Raw genomic sequence first — 19,393 nt, forward strand, 5'->3', positions numbered from 1 at the left:
GTAAGGACAAGTATAGTTATTTTAATGCAACAATTTCAAAGTGACTTTCATCTCAAGTTTCTCAAATGCACAGAACCTAGTGTTTTACAGATTCAGCTTTATTCACCCTGTTCACATAATTGGTGGCGAATCGGCCTCAGAAGTTTGAAATTTATGCTGTGTACAGAACTTAGATTAGGAACAAGTCAGAACGCATCAATTCATATACCTCCCTTACAAACTAGCAATGGAATAATCTTTTCAGGGAATTGACTTCCACAGGTTTTTAATGACCCAGCAATCAATTTTCCTGTGATTAATCTCAAGACTGAGCTTATGTTGTTATTGTGGGACAAACCTTTCAAATATCGAATTAATAAAGTTTAGTTTAAAGGTTTATGAAATAGTTTGAATATGTGGTTGAAAATCAGCCCAGGTGTCAAGGCACTTTATCAGTCCTCATAAGTGTTAATCACTGTAAATATTCAACTAACTATATTGAATCTTTGAGTGGGGATTGGAAGGTCAATATAAAATAGACTACAGCCAGTAGGTTTAAAAGTCTCACAGTCTCAGTGGATACATTAACTACTCCATGCTTCCTGCTTGTGCAGCAATAGCTATAGTTGATCTGTTCTGAAAAATGGGATGAACAATAATTAATTGCGGTTCTTTTTATTAACTAGAATAAAAAAGTGATGGAGCAATACTAAGTATTAATTGTAATTTACGAATCAGGAAATTAATGTGCAGCTGGGCATAAGTACAGGCAGTGCAATTTGGTGTTTTAGCAATCATGACAAATTATCTTCATCTATAAGGTGGAGAGTTGTTAGGATTCCTTTATTCATCTTTTAATAATAGACTCAGTTTCAGGAAGACTTTGTGTGAATGTTCACATTGCCCTTTTAAACTGAAAGTGTGAGTTGAAGTTTAACATTATTAATTAAATCTTGCTTCCCCTCTTTGTCATGTCATGCGATAGTTTTTATGGAACATTTGTACAAAACAGTGATTACTGGTAATTGACCTGCATATGTTGAATAATCTTAAGATGGTACTGAGAGTTTAATGTACCTTGTAAATTGAGAGGCTTCCAATTAAGTCAAGTTCTTAAGATAATCACTTTCAAAACTAATCAAGTAATAGGACATTAGTAAAGCTCTTATTGACTTAATTGTGACAAATTAATAAACAGACCCTGTGCAATTACTGTAATAGCTTTATCAGTGAACAGTGTTTCAAAATTTAAGTATAAATCTCTTCTGCCCCCACAAAAGTACAATAAAAACTACACCATTTTAAGATGGGTATCATTTCAAATAGCTGTGTTTGAGTACGTTATACAAGTAGTTTGAATTTGTGTTTCTTTCTTTTAAAATATGATTACATTTGTTTATTTCAAAGGTCAGTTAGTCTACTCGCTAAGCCCTTAGAGCATATAATTTTACAAGAGGTCTTCCATATGCCGTGGACAAAACAATTACATGTTCTTATGTGTTCTCTCATCTCTACTTTTCTATGTCTTATTTCCTTGGTGTTCTCTCTCTACTGAGAGCTATAGCATGTCTTGTCTTACTCTCTCTTTGTCCCCAAAAGCTGTCAGCATGGTGCCTTTTTATACCTGGTGGACATTCTGCAATGCACATTGAAAAATAAATAAATTATGAATTACAGATTTGCCATACTTTTTAACATCTGACAGTGCCAGTTCCTATACCTGTGCTGACTGTGTTTAAGAAAAATCAGCAGAAAAGGCAGCAGAAAGAGCAAGGATGTAAGTCTTGCTTCCATCATTTTAAGAATAATGTGACAGGTATATATATTTGCCTAGGTCCATCTAACTGTGTGTATTTAAAGTGCTGTGCTTTACTGCATATAACTCTGTCTTATTCAGTGTGATCATGTACCTTTTTTTATTAAAAAAAAATTTAGTTTGCTACCCAGCCATTAGTCAACATACTTTCTTTAAGCATTAGTTTTCTTATTTGTTGAAGTAGGACTAATAAGTAGTATCAGTTTTACAAAAATTGAATTTATGACAGGACCTAGAAATTTGAGGAGCTGAGCAATATTTTAGATACAAAAGACTAGATCATTATGGAATTTCAGTACCTCAGACAGGTTGCTCATCCAGATTGCCTGAAATCATTAAAGGGCCATCCACACTGTGTTTGATTTAGACCTTAACAAGGAAGAATGGATTTCGAAGTAAAGAATTGTGTGTATGTACGTGTGTGTGTGTCTGTGTGATGTGTACACATATCTGTAGTTCTAACAGTTCTTCATGTGTTCATTTTATAATGCACAGTCTTCTGCAAACACAAAAGTATTATAGAGTCCTAATAGTAATTGTTATCATCTGGGGCAACAAAGAGAAGTATACAATGAAACTACCCAGCTGAAGAATGATTATTTTCCAATTACTGCAATACCCTAAAATGAAACTAGAATAAGGAGTAAAGTTGTGGCGATTTCCTTAACTATGAAGTATTAAATTATGATGCTTCTAAATTTAACAGCAAAAAAAAAAATAATGTTACACTGTAATAAATGCAGTCCTTTTATCTATTTACATGTGTGAATTACTATAGCTAGTTCATGATGTTGTAGGAATTTGCATCCCACAAATATATCAGGACCATAAACCAGTGGTCTTTAAACTGTTTTGATTGCTCTCTCATCAGTAAAACATTTTTGTGCATTCACCTCAAAACATGTATTCTTATTTATAAATTATGTGTACACATACCACTCTACTAATATGTCATGTTCACTTTGATGCATTTGAAAAGATTATGAAGGGATAAGATATAGATGAGGAAATAAAATATTTATAAATTACTGGGTATGGATGAAAAGTTTTAGTGAGAGCAGTGTGAGATACTGATATTTTTAGTGAATGCATTTTTTCTTAAAATTCCAGTTTAACACTTGTGGCATAGTGAGTGATTCAGAGGTCTATGTTGCTTATTTCAAACTGGGTTTTAACATCTGTCCCACATGATGAAAAGACACAAAGTGGTGCTGATGAAAAAAGTATGGTATTGGCTGACATTCCTAAAACATGTGTATTTCAAATCCCATCTTCTAGTTATACAAATAATTTTTTTAATTCTGCTAGCAAACGTCTGTCTTTCCTGAGATCATCATACATTCTTGCAAATTAATAGAAAAATAGATGTTGTGTGTATATAATTTTAATATGTAAATACAGGCATACCTGGGAGGTATTTGTTTCTAGACCACCACAATAAAGCAACTATGGCAATAAAAGCAAGTCACACAAATGTCTTGGTTTCTTAGTGCAAATAGAAGTTATGTTTTCACTATACTGTAGTTCATGAAGTATCCAATAGCATTATGCCTAAGAAGAGCAATGAATATACTTTCATTTAAAAATGTTTTATTACTAAAAAAAAAAAAAATAGCTAACAGTCATCTGAGCCTTCAACAAATAGTAATCTTTTCGCTGGTGGAAGGTCTTGCCTTGATGTTGATGGCTGCTTATTGATAAGGGTAGGGGTTGCTGAAGGTTGGGATGACTATGGCAGTTTCTTAAAATAAGACAACAGCAAAGGTTTTTTTTTGTTGTGTTTTTTGAGCCAAGGTCTCACTCTGTTGCCGAGGCTAAAGTGCAGTGGCATGATCATGGCTCACTGCCACCTCAACCTCCCAGGCTCAAGCAATCCTCCTACCTCAGCCTCCAAAGAAGCTGGGACTATCATCACATGCCATCATGCCTGGGTAATTTAAAAAAAAAAAAATTGTAGAAACGGGGTCTCATTATGTTGCCCAGGCTGGTCACAAACTCCTGGGTTCAAGCAGTCCTTCCATCTCAGCCTACCAAAGTTCAAGGATTACAGGGGTGAGCCACCACACCCAGCCAACAATGAAGTTTACTGCTTTAATTCTTCTCTTCACGAAAGATTTCTCTGTAACATGTGATACTCTTTGATGGCATTTTCCCCACAGTAAAACTTCTTTCCAATTTGGAGTCAGTCCTCTCAAACCCTGCCGCTGATTTATGACTGTGTTTATGTAATATTCTTAATCCTTTGTTGTCATTTCAACAATATGCAGAGCATCTTCACCAGATCCCAACCCAAAAAAAACATTTTCTTTACTCATCCATAAGAAGCAACTCCTCATTCATGAAAGTTTTATCATGAGAGGGTAGTAGTTCAGTCATGTCTTCAGGCTACACTTCTAATTCTAGTTTTCCTGCTATTTTACCACATCTGCAGTTACTTCCTCCACTGAAGTCATGAACCCCTCAGAGTCATCTAGGAGGGTTAGAATCAACTTCTCTCAAACTCCTGTTAATGTTGATTTTTTTTACTTCCTCTCATAAATTATAAATATCCTTAATGGCATCTATAATGGCAAATCTTTTCCTGAAGGCTTTTAATTTGCTTTGCCTAGATCCATCAGAGGAATCATTGTCTATGGCACCTATAGCCTTATGAAATGTACTTTTTAAATAACACTTGAAAGTCAAAATTATTCTTTTTTTTTTTTCCAGAAATGAAGTCTTGCTTTGTCAGCTTTGTCACCCAGGCTGAAGTGCAGTGACACAGTCTTGGCTCACTGCAACCTCCATCTCTCAGGTTTAAGCCATTAGCCATTCTGCCTCAAGCTCCTGAGTAGTTGGGATTATAGGTGCCCACCATCCCACCTGGCTAATTTCTGTGTTTTTAATAGAGATGGGGTTTTACCATGTTGGGCAGGTTGATCTCAAACTCGTGACCTCAAGTGATCCACCTACCTCAGCCTCCCTAAGTGCTAGGATTACAGGCGTGAGCCACCGCACCCAGCTCAAAATTACTCCTCCATTCATGGGCTACAGAATGGACGTTATGTTAGGCAGCATGAAAACAACATTAATCTCTTTGTACATCTCCATCAGAGCTTTTGGGTGATCAGGTGCATTATCAATAAGCAGTAATATTTTTAAAGGAATCTTATTTTCTGAGAAGTAGGTCTCAACAGTGGGCTTTATATATTCAGTAAGCCATGTTGTAAACAGATGTGCTGTCATCCAGGCTTTGTTTTTCCATTTATAGAGCATGGGCAGAATAGATTTAGCATATTTATTTTAATATGGAGTCTTGCTTTATCACACAGGCTGGAGAGCAATGGCACGCCCTCAGCTTACTGCAGCCTCTGCCTTCCAGGTTCAAGCAATTCTGACTCAGCCTCCTGAGTAGCTGAGATTACAGAAGCACACCACCAGGCCCAGTTAATTTTTTGTATTTTTAGTAGAGATGGGGTTTCGCCATGTTGGCCAGGCTGGTCTCAAACTCCTGACCTCAAGTGAGCTGCCCACCTTGGCCTCCCAAAGTGCTGGAATTATAGACATTAGCCACCATGCCCAGCCAGATTTAGTGTAATTCTTAAGGGCCCTAGAATTTCTGGAATCATAAAGCCACCAACTGCATTTAGCCTCTAACAGGAGAGTTAGCCTGTCCTTTTTAGCTTTGAACCCAAGCAATGATTTCTCCTCATGATAAATCCTAGATGGCATCTTCTACTAGAAGGCTGTTTCATCTATATTGAAAATCTGTTATTTAGTGTGGCTGCCACTTCATCAATAATCTTAGCTAAGTCTTCTGCACTTCTAGCACTTGCTGCTTCACCTTGCACTTTTATGTTACAGAGACAGCTTCTTCTCTTCATCCTCATGAGCCAACCTCTGCTAGCCTCAAACTTTTCTTCTGCAGGTTTTTCACTGCTGTCAGTCTTTGTAGAAGAAGAGAGGGCCTTACTCTGGAGTAAGTTTTGGCTTAAGAGAACATTGTGGCTGGTGTGGTCTTCTATCCACACCACCTAAAACTTTCTCCATATAGTCATAGGGCTGTTTGGCCTTCTTATTCATGGTTTCACAGGAGCTTTTAATTTCCTTTAACTGTTTGGTATAAGAGGCCTAGCTTTTGGTCTGTTCTCACTAAGCTTAATCATTTTCAGACTTTTGATTTGAAGTGAGAAGCATGTGATTCTCACTTTCATGTGATAACTTGAAGTCCATTGTTGGGTTATTAATTGGCCTGATTCCAATATTGTAGTATCTTAAGAAATGGAAGGTCCTAAGGGTAGGGAGGGAAATTTGGAACAGTTGATCAGTGGAGCAGCTCAGAACACATACACTTATAAATTAAGTTCACCATTTTATATGGATGTGGTTGGTGGCACCCTAAAACACTTAGAATTGTACCATTGGACCACAAATCACCATAACAGATATCATAATAATGACAAAGTCTGTAATATTGCAAGAATTACCAAACGTGACACAGACACAACATGAGCACAGGCTGTTAGAAAAATGGTACCAATAGACTTGCTTGACACAGGGTGTCACAGACCTTCAATGTGTAAAAAACACAATATCTGTGAAGTGCAGTAAAGCAAAGTGCAATAAAATGGGGTATGCCTGTATATAAATTTTTAACAGTGTATAATTTTTAATAAATAAAATTACGTGGCTGGATGCAGTGACTCATACCTGTCATCAGTTCTTTGGTAGGCTGAGGCGAAAGGATTGCTTGAGCACAGGAGGTCACTAGCAGCCTAGGCAACAAAGCGAGACAAAAAATTTGTCTCTACAAAAAATTTTAAAAATTAGCCAGGCATGGTGGCACATGCCTGCAGCCTCAGCTACTCAGGAGGCTGAGGTGGGAGGGTCACTTGAATCCAGGAGGTCAAGGCTGCGGTGAGCCGTGATTGTAACACTGCACTCCAGCCTAAGTGACAGAGATCCTGTCTCTCAAAAATAAATAAATTTTTAAAATGTTTAAAATTTTTATTTTATATACATACGTATACATACAAACACAATTTTTAAAAACGAGTTCAGAAACTCCTGAAACTTTTCCTCTGGAAGATTTTAAAACAAGGTAGAAAAACTCAGTTTTTAAGTTTAATACAAACATAAATTTTAAAGGTGAAGCACTTTCACAGATATTTTCATTAACATTTAGTTTCAAAGTAATCTTTTCTTAGAATGAGTTTCTTTCAAAATGCAGATTTGTTCTATTCTTGTTAAATTGTCTTATCTTGAAGTGGTAGATCAAGTGTGTTGTTCTTTTCAAGTTATCTGGTAGGAAGCATACTTGCTGACAACGACTTGTCACAGAAAAAGCCATCAGCAAATGTGGGGACACCTTTCCATTTTGTGAAATGACAACTCCTGATTAAATACTTTGCCTCAAGACAATCCAAAAATCTGTTTGATGCAGGTATTATTGTGGTCACCATCCAGCTCTTTACAAAGTATTGTGATAATGTAAGTATTGTACTGTGCAGAGAGTTTGGATTTTAAAATTAATTGTATTGATGGCATTCTGTAACTCATAATCCACAGTACATCAAAAGCCACTGAAAGCTGTAGAAGTCTCCCGTTGCCAGTTTCTCATTGTGGAGTCTCTACAAGAATCTCTGGTATCTCTTGTATGTCACCTTTCAGAGAAGCACCAAGGGACAGAAGCACTATATATCTGAAGATTTAAGAAAGCTTTTTTTCTAGATTATAAGTTTAAAAATTAGCAGCTTTGATAGTTTCCTCTTGTACCCTATGCTTACTGCACTCTAATTAAGAGTCTTGCATTTGGCTTCAAAGGCTGCTGCCATAAACAATAAATATCTAAATGTCATTTACCTTTAAGCCCAGACCAATTTCTTATGATCTGCCAGTTTATAATGGGAATATTGTCTTATTACATTAAGTGGACTTTGATCCTGTTTAGATTACTCTTGAGAAAATTTTTTAAATTGGCTTAAAAGAAAGTTCTAAATTATTTTTAACTAGATGTAAATATTACAAGAATATATTTGTGGTACACATTCTTATTTGTATTAATTTTCTTCACTTTAAAGTAGGCCAGACTGTGTCATGTGCCCAGAGAGGTTATTGATTAGGATCAAGATCTTTTCTTAGGTGGTTTTAATGTGAAATTGCTTGAAAAGTACTTAAACACATTACTTTCTAATATTGGTTGGGTAAGCAATAAAATAGTGGAGGGTGTCAATCTATACTAAAAAAATGATAAATGAACAACATAGCTATATCCAAAATTTTTGCTAGATTCAAAGGGATTCGAATTATAGAATTCACTAATCTGAGTTTCTGAGTCTTATGAGCAAGAAAGTGATAATTTCATATTTATGTTTGAAAAAAGTTTCAAAAAGTGGATTTTATAGCATAAGCATAGCACTATATAGAATAATCCATAAGAACTATAAATTTGCTTTTCAAGTTTTTCTAAAGAAGGGAGAATACGTCCCTTTTCAAACTAAAGATGTTACAAAATACATTATTGTGCTGATTCTGAAGGAAACGAGAGTAAAGGAGAAGGGTGGGAGTCAGGAATATTGTGAATTTAGAAGCTATAGGCAGCCAGATAAGCTAATATTAGTGCTTTATGCTTCTGTAATCTTCTATAGTCTACAAAGGATTTCCAAATACACATACACACACACGTGTGTGTGTGTGTGTGTGTGTGTATAAAGTCTTATTAATTTGATTTAATCTAATCTGGTAAAAGCATGAATATCCAATTCTATAATTTGAATTTCCTTTTGAGATAGTTTGGAACTGTTGGAACTGAAAGAAATAATTTTATACTTTTAAACTTCCCAATACCCAGGGCAAAGGCAGAGAAGAGAAAATTATCTTAGTATTTTATTGGCATTGTAGGCATCACTCTAAGTCTATTTGTAGTATATTGATCATTAAGTAATTCCAGTGTTATTTTAAAATATTTTCCATGGGTCAGGTTGAATTCTACATACCTGCCAAAACTACATTTCACCAGTAATCCTAGGGTTTGATATATACAACCACCTTTTATTAAGCCTATTCTCACTATTTAAAGGTAAAAAATAAATGTAAACTTCAAAATCTTTCTCTGAAGACTTAAAAGTGGCAACTATATACATAGCCCCTTTCTTACCTGGACGTGAAGCCTAGGATTATGGAATCTGGATTCTTTTAAACATCTTTTGTTAGAACTGATTTTCCTTCCTTCATGCTGTCTTTTTGACTCCACTACTCTTCTCTCTTCTCACCATCTTTGTGATAATGTGATCAAATGTGAAATTATATTCAGTGAGAGCCTCAGTGGTTAAGAGTGAAAGCATTTCCCCGAAGTCCAGGAGCTTCATCCCTCCTTCAGTGCCTTGGCCAGGCCCTCAGAGAATGAGACCTTTGGTCTTCCCTCCACCTTGTCCTGACTCCTCAAGCCTCCAGCCTTGAGGAGCCTTCTCTAGATGAAAGTCCCTCAGTACTTGTATTAGTCTGTTCTCACACTGCTATGAAGAAAAACCAAAGATTGGGGAAATTTATAGGAAAGAGCTTTAGTTGACTCACAGTTGCACATTGCTGGGGAGGCCTCAGGAAACTTACAATCATGGAGGAAGGCATAGAAGCAGCAGGCACCTTCTTCGCAAGATGGCGGGACAGAGTAAGTGCAAGCAGGGGAAATGCCAGATGCTTATAAAACCATCAGATCTCTTGAGACTCACTCACTATCATGAGAACAGCATGGGGAGCTGTCTGATGATCCAGTGACCTCCACCTGGACCCACCCTTGACACGTGGGGATTATGGGGATTATAATTCAAGATTCATCATCTCAAAACATATTATCCCTCTGCTCTTCATACTTTTTCCCTTTAATCAAGAATCTTTGTTTCCCAAAAGCTGCAGGGCTTTTCCTTAAATAAGCACTGCACTCTGTAACCCCATGTTCATGCATATGTAACCCCTCTGCCGAGAAGGACTTTACTCCAACAAAACCCTGCTATTCATAAAGGTCCAGTTGTGTCACCTCGTCTGTGAAAGATGTCATCATTTCTTGCTCTCATCCTTGTCCCTCCCCTACCTTGAAAAAGTAATCACTATCCCCTTCTCTTAACACTTGGTTTCCCACTGCCAGTATAGCTATACCATGGCGTTGAGGGACTCCAGGAAGTTATGTTAGTACATAACTGTGTTGAAGGCATGAAGATGAAAGTTCTTGGGAGAATTAAAGAGTAATATGTTCACCTGGGGTTTTTTCCCCTAAAACAAAAAATGTTCATTTTTCAGGAAATATCAGTGAAGATCTTTCTTCTAGATCCTGGACCAGGTGCAGAGGATAACTGGTCAACAAAACACTTTCTTGGTACCTCTCACAGAGTTTATAGTCTAGTGGGGAGACAGACATTTGTTAATCATAAAAGCATTTCGAATTGCAGGACATGAAGAAGTCATTTTTGAGCTGAGATCAAGGGGATGTGTAGATGAGAGCTAGGGGAAGAGAAGAGAGTGGATGGTCCAGGCAGTGGGGCGCATGGAGTGTCAAACCTCTGTGTTGAAAGGAGCAGGGCAAGGCCAAGAGGCTGACAGACGGCAAAGCTGCCTGGGGCAGAGAGCAGCAGGCTGGAAAGCAAACGTGGACAGACTCTGTGGCAGGATCTCGTGTTTGTCTTGGCATCAGTAGGAAGCACTCAAGGTCGTGTTTGTGTTTAGTTGATTCAGGTTCACTGCTCTTAAGAGCCATGAAGCATTATGACAAAATCATGCCAGTTATCAGGAGCAGTCGTTTTAGGTTCTTATGTTTTACCTCTTTGATTTTTTTTTTTACCTTTTCCTGAAAACACAAGCCTGCAAATGCAAGTTCCTAGTAGGGTAGGCCCTTGAGATGTTGGGTCTGGTTGGTCTCCAGGAATTGGTTTCACTATCAAGCAGTAAAAATTTCATTTGAGATTATCTGCCATCAGATCGTTTGACTATATATAGACTGCTACCAAAACAAAGGTCTCCCTTGTGAGAAAGAGCATGTAGTTGACACAACTAGCAAGTTTGTATTTTTTAGTTCTGTTCATTTGTTTCAGATAGTCAAAAATACTTTAAAAAATATATTTGTCAGCCCCAAATCTCCTGAAACAGATAAGCAAGTTCAGCAAAGTCTCAGGATACAAAATCAATGTGCAAAAATCACATGCATTCCTATACACCAATAACAGACTTAAAGAGAGCCAAATCAAGAACAAACTTCCGTTCACAATTGCCACAAAGAGAATAAAATACCTAGGAATACAACTAACAGGGAACGTAAAGGACCTCTTCAAGGAGAACTACAAGCCACTGCTCAACGAAATAAGAGAGGACACAAACAGATGGAGAAACATTCCATGTTCATGGTTAGGAAGAATCAATATCGTGAAAATGGCCATACTGCCCAAAGTAATTTACAGATTCAATGCTATCCCCATCAAGCTACCAGTGACCTTCTTTGCAGAACTGGAAAAAACCACCTTAAACTTCATATGGAACCAAAAGAGAGCCCGCATAGCCAAGTCAATTCTAAGCAAAAAGAACAAAGCGGGAGGCATCACACTACCAGACTTCAAACTAATCAAAACAGCATGGTACTGGTACCAAAACAGAGATATAGACCAATGGAACAGAACAGAGGTCTCGGAGGCAATACAACATATCTACAACCATCTGATCTTTGACAAACCAGACAAAAACAAGCAATGGGGAAAGGATTCCCTGTTCAATAAATGGTGTTGGGAAAGCTAGCTAGCCATGTGCAGAAAGCAGAAACTGGACCCCTTCCTGACACCTTACACTAAAATTAAATCCAGATGGATTAAAGACTTAAACATAAGACCTAACACCATAAAAACCCTAGAAGAAAATCTAGGCAAAACCATTCAGGACATAGGTGTAGGCAAGGACTTCATGACCAAAACACCAAAAGCATTGACAACAAAAGCCAAAATAGACAAATGGGACCTAATCAAACTCCACAGCTTCTGCAGAGCAAAAGAAACAATCATTAGAGTGAATCGGCAACCAACAGAATGGGAAAAAATTTTTGCAATTTACCCACCTGACAAAGGGCTGATATCCAGAATTTACAAAGAACTAAAACAGGTTTACAAGAGAAAAACTAACAAGCCCATTCAAAAGTGGGCAAAGGATATGAACAGACACTTTACAAAAGAAGACATACATGAGGCCAACAAACATATGAAAAAATGCTCATCATCACTGGTCATCAGAGAAATGCAAATCAAAATGACATTGAGATACTATCTCATGCCAGATAGAATGGCGAACATTAAAAAATCTGGAGACAACAGATACTGGAGAGAATGTGGAGAAATAGGAACACTTTTACACTGTTGGTGGGAGTGTAAATTAGTTCAACCATTGTGGAAGACAGTGTGGCGATTCCTCAAGGACATAGAAATAGAAATTCCATTTGACCCAGCAATCCCATTACTGGGTATATATCCAAAGGATTACAAATCGTTCTACTATAAGGACACTTGCACACGAATGTTCATTGCAGCACTGTTTACAATAGCAAAGACCTGGAACCAACCCAAATGCCCATCAATGATAGACTGGATAGGGAAAATGTGGCACATATACACCATGGAACATTATGCAGCCATCAAAAACGATGAGTTTGTGTGCTTTGTAGGGACATGGATGAACCTGGAAACCATCATTCTCAGCAAACTGACAGAAGAGCAGAAGATCAAACACCGCATGTTCTCACTCATAGGCGGATGTTGAACAATGAGAGCACATGGACACAGGGAGGGGAGCACTACACACTGGGGTCAGTTGGGGGGAAATAGGGGAGGGACAGTGGGGGGTGGGGAGCCTGGGAGAGATAGCAAGGGGAGAAATGCCAGATGTAGATGATGGGGAGGAAGGCAGCAAATCACACTGCCACGAGTGTACCTATGCAACAATTTTGCATGTTCTTCACATGTACCCCAAAACCTAAAATTCAATAAAATAAATAAATGGGGGAAAAAAATATATATATATATATTTGTTTAATTTGAAGAAGAGAATGTTGTATAAAATGGATTCAGGTTCGCAGTTGCTATAGCTTAGAATGAGTCCGGTCACCAAAAAACTAAAGTCACAATGTGCAGATATATGTACATATCTTTATCTGTTTATTTTCTACATTTTTTAAAAACAGAAGAGGGGATTGCCTAAGTTGAAAACATGACAAAGGAATTAGCACTATAGGAAACCAGGAGAAAGGCTCACGAAAAATGAAACGCTCTGCACTGTATTGTTAAAGTATTTACACTCAGAGGACATAAGTGAGTGCCATTGATTCTCAATCAAAAATACGTGCAACGCAACTGCATTTGTGAAATGTATACCTACATGTTTAAGCCAACATAACAGAATTTATAGATAAGTAATATTTCCCAAATTGCGTCACCCAGAATATTGTGTCTGTGAAATATTAATAGATAGTCTGTGAAAAGAAAACAGCTCTGTAAATAAATAAGTTTGTCAACACTGGGTTTAAGAGGTTTCATTACTATAAACTTCTCAGAACTATTAACTGGCTAATGTGCAATGTACATTGTCCATCTCTGGGATGGAGCTTTATTATAACACTGTTCCCAAACTTATTTCTCCGTGGAACCTCTTTTATCCAGAACAATTAGTATTTCTGATCTGCAGTATTTTTGTCACCAGAACACAGTTTGATAGTCACTGATTCTGATAAATGTTTTTATATATCCTTCAAAATAGTCATCTTAATATCATTATCCTAGTAATAAAGTTATTGCCTCAAATATATTTGGAAATAATTTGAGATAAGTCATTTATTACACATGTATACTAGTTACTAATGAGAATATGATGAGTAATATGAAGTCTTAATCTCAAAAAGTACCCGCTGCAGAAAATTAGCATGATTGCTGTGTTCATGCTTCTTTTTAATAAAAATTAAAAATAAAAAGCAGGCTTTCATTTGCCCTCAAGAAGAGAATTGAACACTGGAAGGCCAAGCAGTAGGGACAAGGGTAGAGTCACACATAGTTACACATGTGAAGTTTTGCAGTAGGCCACTATAAGGGCCCACACTTTTTATGCCTATATTTTTTCATTTTTTTTAATGTAAGATTGATATACTATAATTATAGCTATTTTCATTTATGAGTAGGTACATAATTTGTATCTTTATTTTTTTTAATTCTAACATTTCCTTCCAAATTTGTTTTTTTAGGTCCTTCAGATTTATTCTGAATTTGATATCCTTGTGGCTAAGAAATTAGGGGGTTGTCTTTAGAAAAAAACATAGTTTTCTAAAAGAGTCTGATTTATTTAATTTTGTGATAAAAATTTAAGATATATAGTCATAGAATTCTTTTTCTGAATTACAGGGGTCTTTTGTGTTCTAATAATGTATTCCATGATGTGTATTTGAATAGCAAGTCTAGATGATTGAGTTTCTCAATGAAACATTTGGTAAAAGAACTATTAAAAGATTTTTTGTTTGTTTGTTTTGTTTCTTGAGACGGAGTTTTGCTTTTGTTGCCTGGGCTGGAGTGCAGTGGCGCAGTCTTGGCTCACCGCAACATCCGCCTCCCAGGTTCAAGTGATTCTCCTGCCTCAGCCTCCCAAGTAGCTGGGATTACAGGCATATGCCTCATGCTGGCTAATTTTATATTTTTAGTAGAGATGAGGTTTCTCCATGTTGGTCAGGCTGGTCTCAAACTCCTGACCTTAGGTGATCTGCCCACCTCAGCCTCCCAAAGTGCTGGGATTACAGGCGTGAACCACTGCGCCCAGCCTAAAAGATTTTTTAGAATTAGCACTATATATTATTACAGAAAACCTTAAGTCAATACCACCATGTCATGATACGTGCATTATGATCATTCATGTTACCCAAAGTTTTGCATTCATTATAAACACACGAAATACCACTAGGGTTGGAATGAAGTTAATCAGATTCTTTGCTCTTGAAGTAAAGGTAAAACTTTCTTCAATTAAGTTATTGAGGAATAAATATGCTGGCAAACAATCAATAAGTAATTACCACAAAGCTGTATTACAAGAGTCTCTCTGAACCATATCACTTTCTCAAGTCTAATAAATTTCAACATTGTTTAACTTTTAGTTGAATATGTTAAACTAAGCTAGGATATAAAATGTTTTGTTTCTTGTCTCCTTTTCTCTCCAATAGGCACTTTCATATTTTTTAAAAAGTTTTGGTTTCCTAAATATTTGAATGGATAAAGCAATGAAATATTTCAGGTGTATTTCTATATATGTATAGTGCATTTTCTTAAAATTTTAATGAATAAATGAAACTTTTTGTTAAATTTTTTTAATAAAACGTAGTTTCATTTTTCTGATTATAGAAACATATTCATGGGAAAAAATAGGACAATCTAGAAAACAAAAAAGAATCACCCACAGTTTCAGTCCAGTGTTAACGTATGCATCACTCAATTCTCATTTTTGAAAAACGGGCCTCATGCCTGTAATCCCATCACTTCAGGAGGCCAAGGCAGAAGGATACCTTGAGTCTAGGAGTTCAAGACTAGCCTGGGTTACATGGTAACACCTCATCTCTAGAAAACATTTAAAAATAGCCGGGCGTAGTGGTGTGCACCTGTGATCTCAGCTACTGGAGAGGCTGAGACAGGAGAATTGCTTGAGCCCAGGAGGTCAAGGCTGCAGTCAGCTATTATCACACCACTGCACTTAGCTTGGGCAATAAATAGACTGAGACCCTGTCTCAAAAACAAACAAAACACAACAGTGAAATCATACACTTTTGTTCCGTTTATTTTTGCTTTTCATCCACTTTTTGGAGGCATAATTTACCTAAAGAATGCACCCATTTTAAGTGTAAATTTCAGTGAATTTTGACTAATGTCTACATCTGTGCAACCACTGCCACAATCAGCATATACAGCTTTTTGTTACCCACAGAACTTTGCTTGTGACCCTTTGCAGCCATTCACTCCCATCATCTGACCCCAGGCAGCCACTGATACGTTGCTGTCACTATAAATTAGTTTCACCTCTTCCACAATTTTATACAGGAAATGTGCAATATGAACTCTGCTGGTTTTTTTTTTTTTTTTGGTTCAGCATGGTGTTTGAGGTTCATTAATAACTGTTCTGTGTATACTAATTATATCCTTTGTAGTGCTGAGTAGTATTTCATAGTATGAATGTCCTATGTTTTATTCTCCTGTTTATGGATGTTTATAATATCACCAATTTTCAGTGATCATCAGTAAAACTGCTTATGAGAGTTCACGTTCAGGCCGGACATGGTGGCTCACACCTCTGATCATAGCACTCTGGGAAGCCAAGTCAAGAGGATTGCTTGAGGCCAGGAGTTTGAGACCAGCTGGGCAACATGACAAAACTCTGCCTCTACTAAAAATACATAAATTAGCCAGGCTTGGTGGTTCACACTTGTAATCCCAGTTATTCAGGAAGCTGAGGCATGAGAATCACTTGAACCCAGGAGGCAGAGGCTGCAGTGAGCCAAGATTGTGCCACTGCACTGCAGCCTGGGCAACAGAATAGACTTTGTCTCAAATTAAAAAATAAAAAGTTCATATTCAGGTTTTTATATGAACATTTTACATATTCATTCTTCTAGGTAGATATCTAGGAGTGGAATTATTGATCATATCAATTTTTTTTCCCTACTGTCTTTTCAAGGCTGTTTACCATGGAATATGTATCTAAAATGTCATCTTTTAAGACAATGGGCAGTTTTTTTGTTTGATTCCATTTGTTTGTTTTATGCTTGTTTGCTCTCTGGGATAATAATGTTCCCTTCTGGAACAAAGATTGGGCATATTTCCTAGCAGCACCTTTTAAAGATCAGGGTTCGCTCAGATGTAACACAAACCAGTGGCATGTGTAGCATCCACCCAGGCTGCTATGCCTCACCCCTGTGTGATGCGAGAGGCAAGGGGCACTGATGCATGGATGAAGCTCATGCTGCCTGCTGTTCCTTTCGCTCCTTTTCTGTGCTGTGTGTGTGTGTGTGTGTGTGTGTGTGTGATGGTAATCAAATATTTTAAGTATTTGAGTTCTCTTTAAACATGTTAGCCATCTCTCTTCATATTAGTTTCTTTTCTCATGGTTGCTGTAGGGACTACAACCTACTTAGAGTTATTATTGTATTTCAAGTAAACTATAGGAACTTTATAATAGTATAGCTCTTTTTAACCACCTTACCTTTTGGGGAAAAAATTCAGATCGATGGATGGATAGACACATGTACTTTATATCTGCCTACATAATTTGCCATTTTCAGTGCCTTTAGTTTCTTCCTCTATAGCTCTTCCCTGCAGCCGAAATAGGTTCTTCTAGTATTTCTTTTACTGCAGGTCTACTGGGGACAAATTGTCTTTTTTGTTCATCTGAAAATACTTCCCTTTCATTTTGAAGGAAAGTTTAATCAGATATAGAATTGTTGTTTTTTTTAAAAAAAAAAAAAAGGATTGTTGGTTGGGACAAATTGTCTTAATTTTTTGTTAATCTGAAAATACCTCCCTTTCACTTTTGAAGGAAAGTTTAATCAGATATAGAATTGTTGTTTTAAAAAAAGTAAAGAAGGATTATTGGTTTTCACATTGTTTATCAACATTTTGAAGATGCCATTCTTGTGTCTTATGTCTGTTCATTGTTTCTGAGAAGTCAGCCATTACTCTTGTCATTGTTTCCATGTATATAATGTGTTATTTATTTTCTGTGTACTTTCAAGATTTTCTCATTATCTTTGGCTATCAGAAGTTTGAGTTTGATGTCCGTAGCTAGGGTGGTTCTCATTATAGTTATTCTGCTTGCGTTTGCAGGATTTTTAATATTGGTAAATTCATGGCTTTCACAAAACCTGGAGTTTTTAGCCATTATCTTTTCAGATATTTTTTTTCTATCCTTCCTTCTCCTCTCTCTTTCTCTCTCTCTCTTTTTTTAAGAGACATAGTCTCGCTCTGTTACTCAGGCTGGAGTTCAGTGTCGTGATCATATAGCTGACTTCAGCCTCAAACTCCCAAGGTCAGTGATCTTCCCACCTCAGCCTCCCAAGTAGCTGAGACTTACAGGTGTGAGCCACCACAACTGGCTCCAGTTATACTTTTCTTTGACCCCTAAATGTTATCTCATGGGTCTCCAAAGCTCTGCTCATTTATATTTAATCTTTTCTCAATATTCTTCAGATACAATTATTTTTATTGATATCTTCAAGTTTACTGTTTCTTCTGCTCATTTATTTAGCACATTCTCTTTTTTTTTTTAAGATATTAATAAAAATTTTTTGAGACGGAGTTTTTTTCTTGTTACCCAGGCTGGAGTGCAATGGCGCAATCTCGGCTCACCGCAACCTCCGCCTCCTGGGTTCAGGCAATTCTCCTGCCTCAACCTCCTGAGTAGCTGGGATTACAGGCATGCGTCACCATGCCCAGCTAATATTTTGTATTTTTAGTGGAGACGGGTTTCACCATGTTGACCAGGATGGTCTCGATCTCTTGACCTCGTGATCCACCCGCCTAGGCCTCCCAAAGTGCTGGGATTACAGGCTTGAGCCACCATGCCCGGCAGCACATTTTCTTTTAATTCTTTGAATGTATTTAAATATTTGCTTTGAAGTCTTTGCTAAATCCAGCATCTAGAGACACTCAGAATCTATTTCTATTTATTGTTGTTCTTCCTGAGCATGGATCGCATTTTCCTGCTTCTTTGTCTAGTATCTTTGGGTTAAAAACTGGATATTTTAAATATGTTTAGTAGCTTTTGGTGTATTATGTTCTTCTGAGAATTATTTTGTTCTTGTTTACCTAGCAGTTAACTCTCTTGAATTCAAATTATAAACTGTGTCCCCTGCAGTGTGCAACAGCTGGTATTTCTGCTCAGTTCTTTCCATTTCCAGCTGTTGGTTTTTAACCTGGCCTCCTAGGAATCTTCTCTGTACCTGTGCAATTTAGCATTCAGTCAAGGATTTGGGCAAATTTTGTAGTAGGGCATCACTAAGCTCTGCCTTCTGACATTTCAGTAAAGATTTCGCCTCCTGCATCCTGAGTAAGTCATGGGTTCGGGAGTACTCACAGTCTCTAAAAGTAGCAAACATGAAATTTCATCTAGTGCAGTCTGTCTTTCAAAAGTAGCTGTCCCTCTGGTTTCTCTCAGCTATTTTCTTGCTGTTCCGTGTCTCCTTTATATCATGTCTTATTTAGTGGTCATCCAGGGATTCCAGCAGAGATTATACCCAGAGTTTTGGTCCCACCTCTTCTGTGACTGACATGTTTCCAGGATTCTACCCTAGACTTTCAGCTACCCTGACAGCCTTTAACTCTTTCCTGTGCCGTCTGAAAATACAACTGCAGTTTTTTGAGATCAGATGTTTTTTAAAGCCTTTAACTCAAACTCTTACTAATTGCTGTTGCTGTCTTCCAGTGGTTAATGCTATGTTAGTTTGCGCCTGCTTTTGGTCACTTTCTAATGCCTTTAAATAGTTCTGTTTATTATATATATATATATATATATATATATGATATATATATATAATAATATATTATAATGATATATTATATTATTATATTATATAATATTATA

The 19,393-nt window shown here is 37.0% G+C and overlaps 1 protein-coding gene across 1 annotated transcript in view; it reads left to right on the forward strand.

Moving 5' to 3' along the window:
- MAN1A1 (mannosidase alpha class 1A member 1) overlaps positions 1–19,393 on the forward strand; it is a 181,296-nt gene that overhangs the window by 111,319 nt on the left and 50,584 nt on the right. The gene's annotated exons all lie outside the window — the stretch shown is intronic.

The sequence above is a fragment of the Sapajus apella genome, unplaced genomic scaffold (assembly GCF_009761245.1).
Source record: "Sapajus apella isolate SASKATOON/1434 unplaced genomic scaffold, GSC_monkey_1.0 scaffold6, whole genome shotgun sequence".
NCBI classification, from domain to species: Eukaryota; Metazoa; Chordata; class Mammalia; order Primates; family Cebidae; genus Sapajus; species Sapajus apella.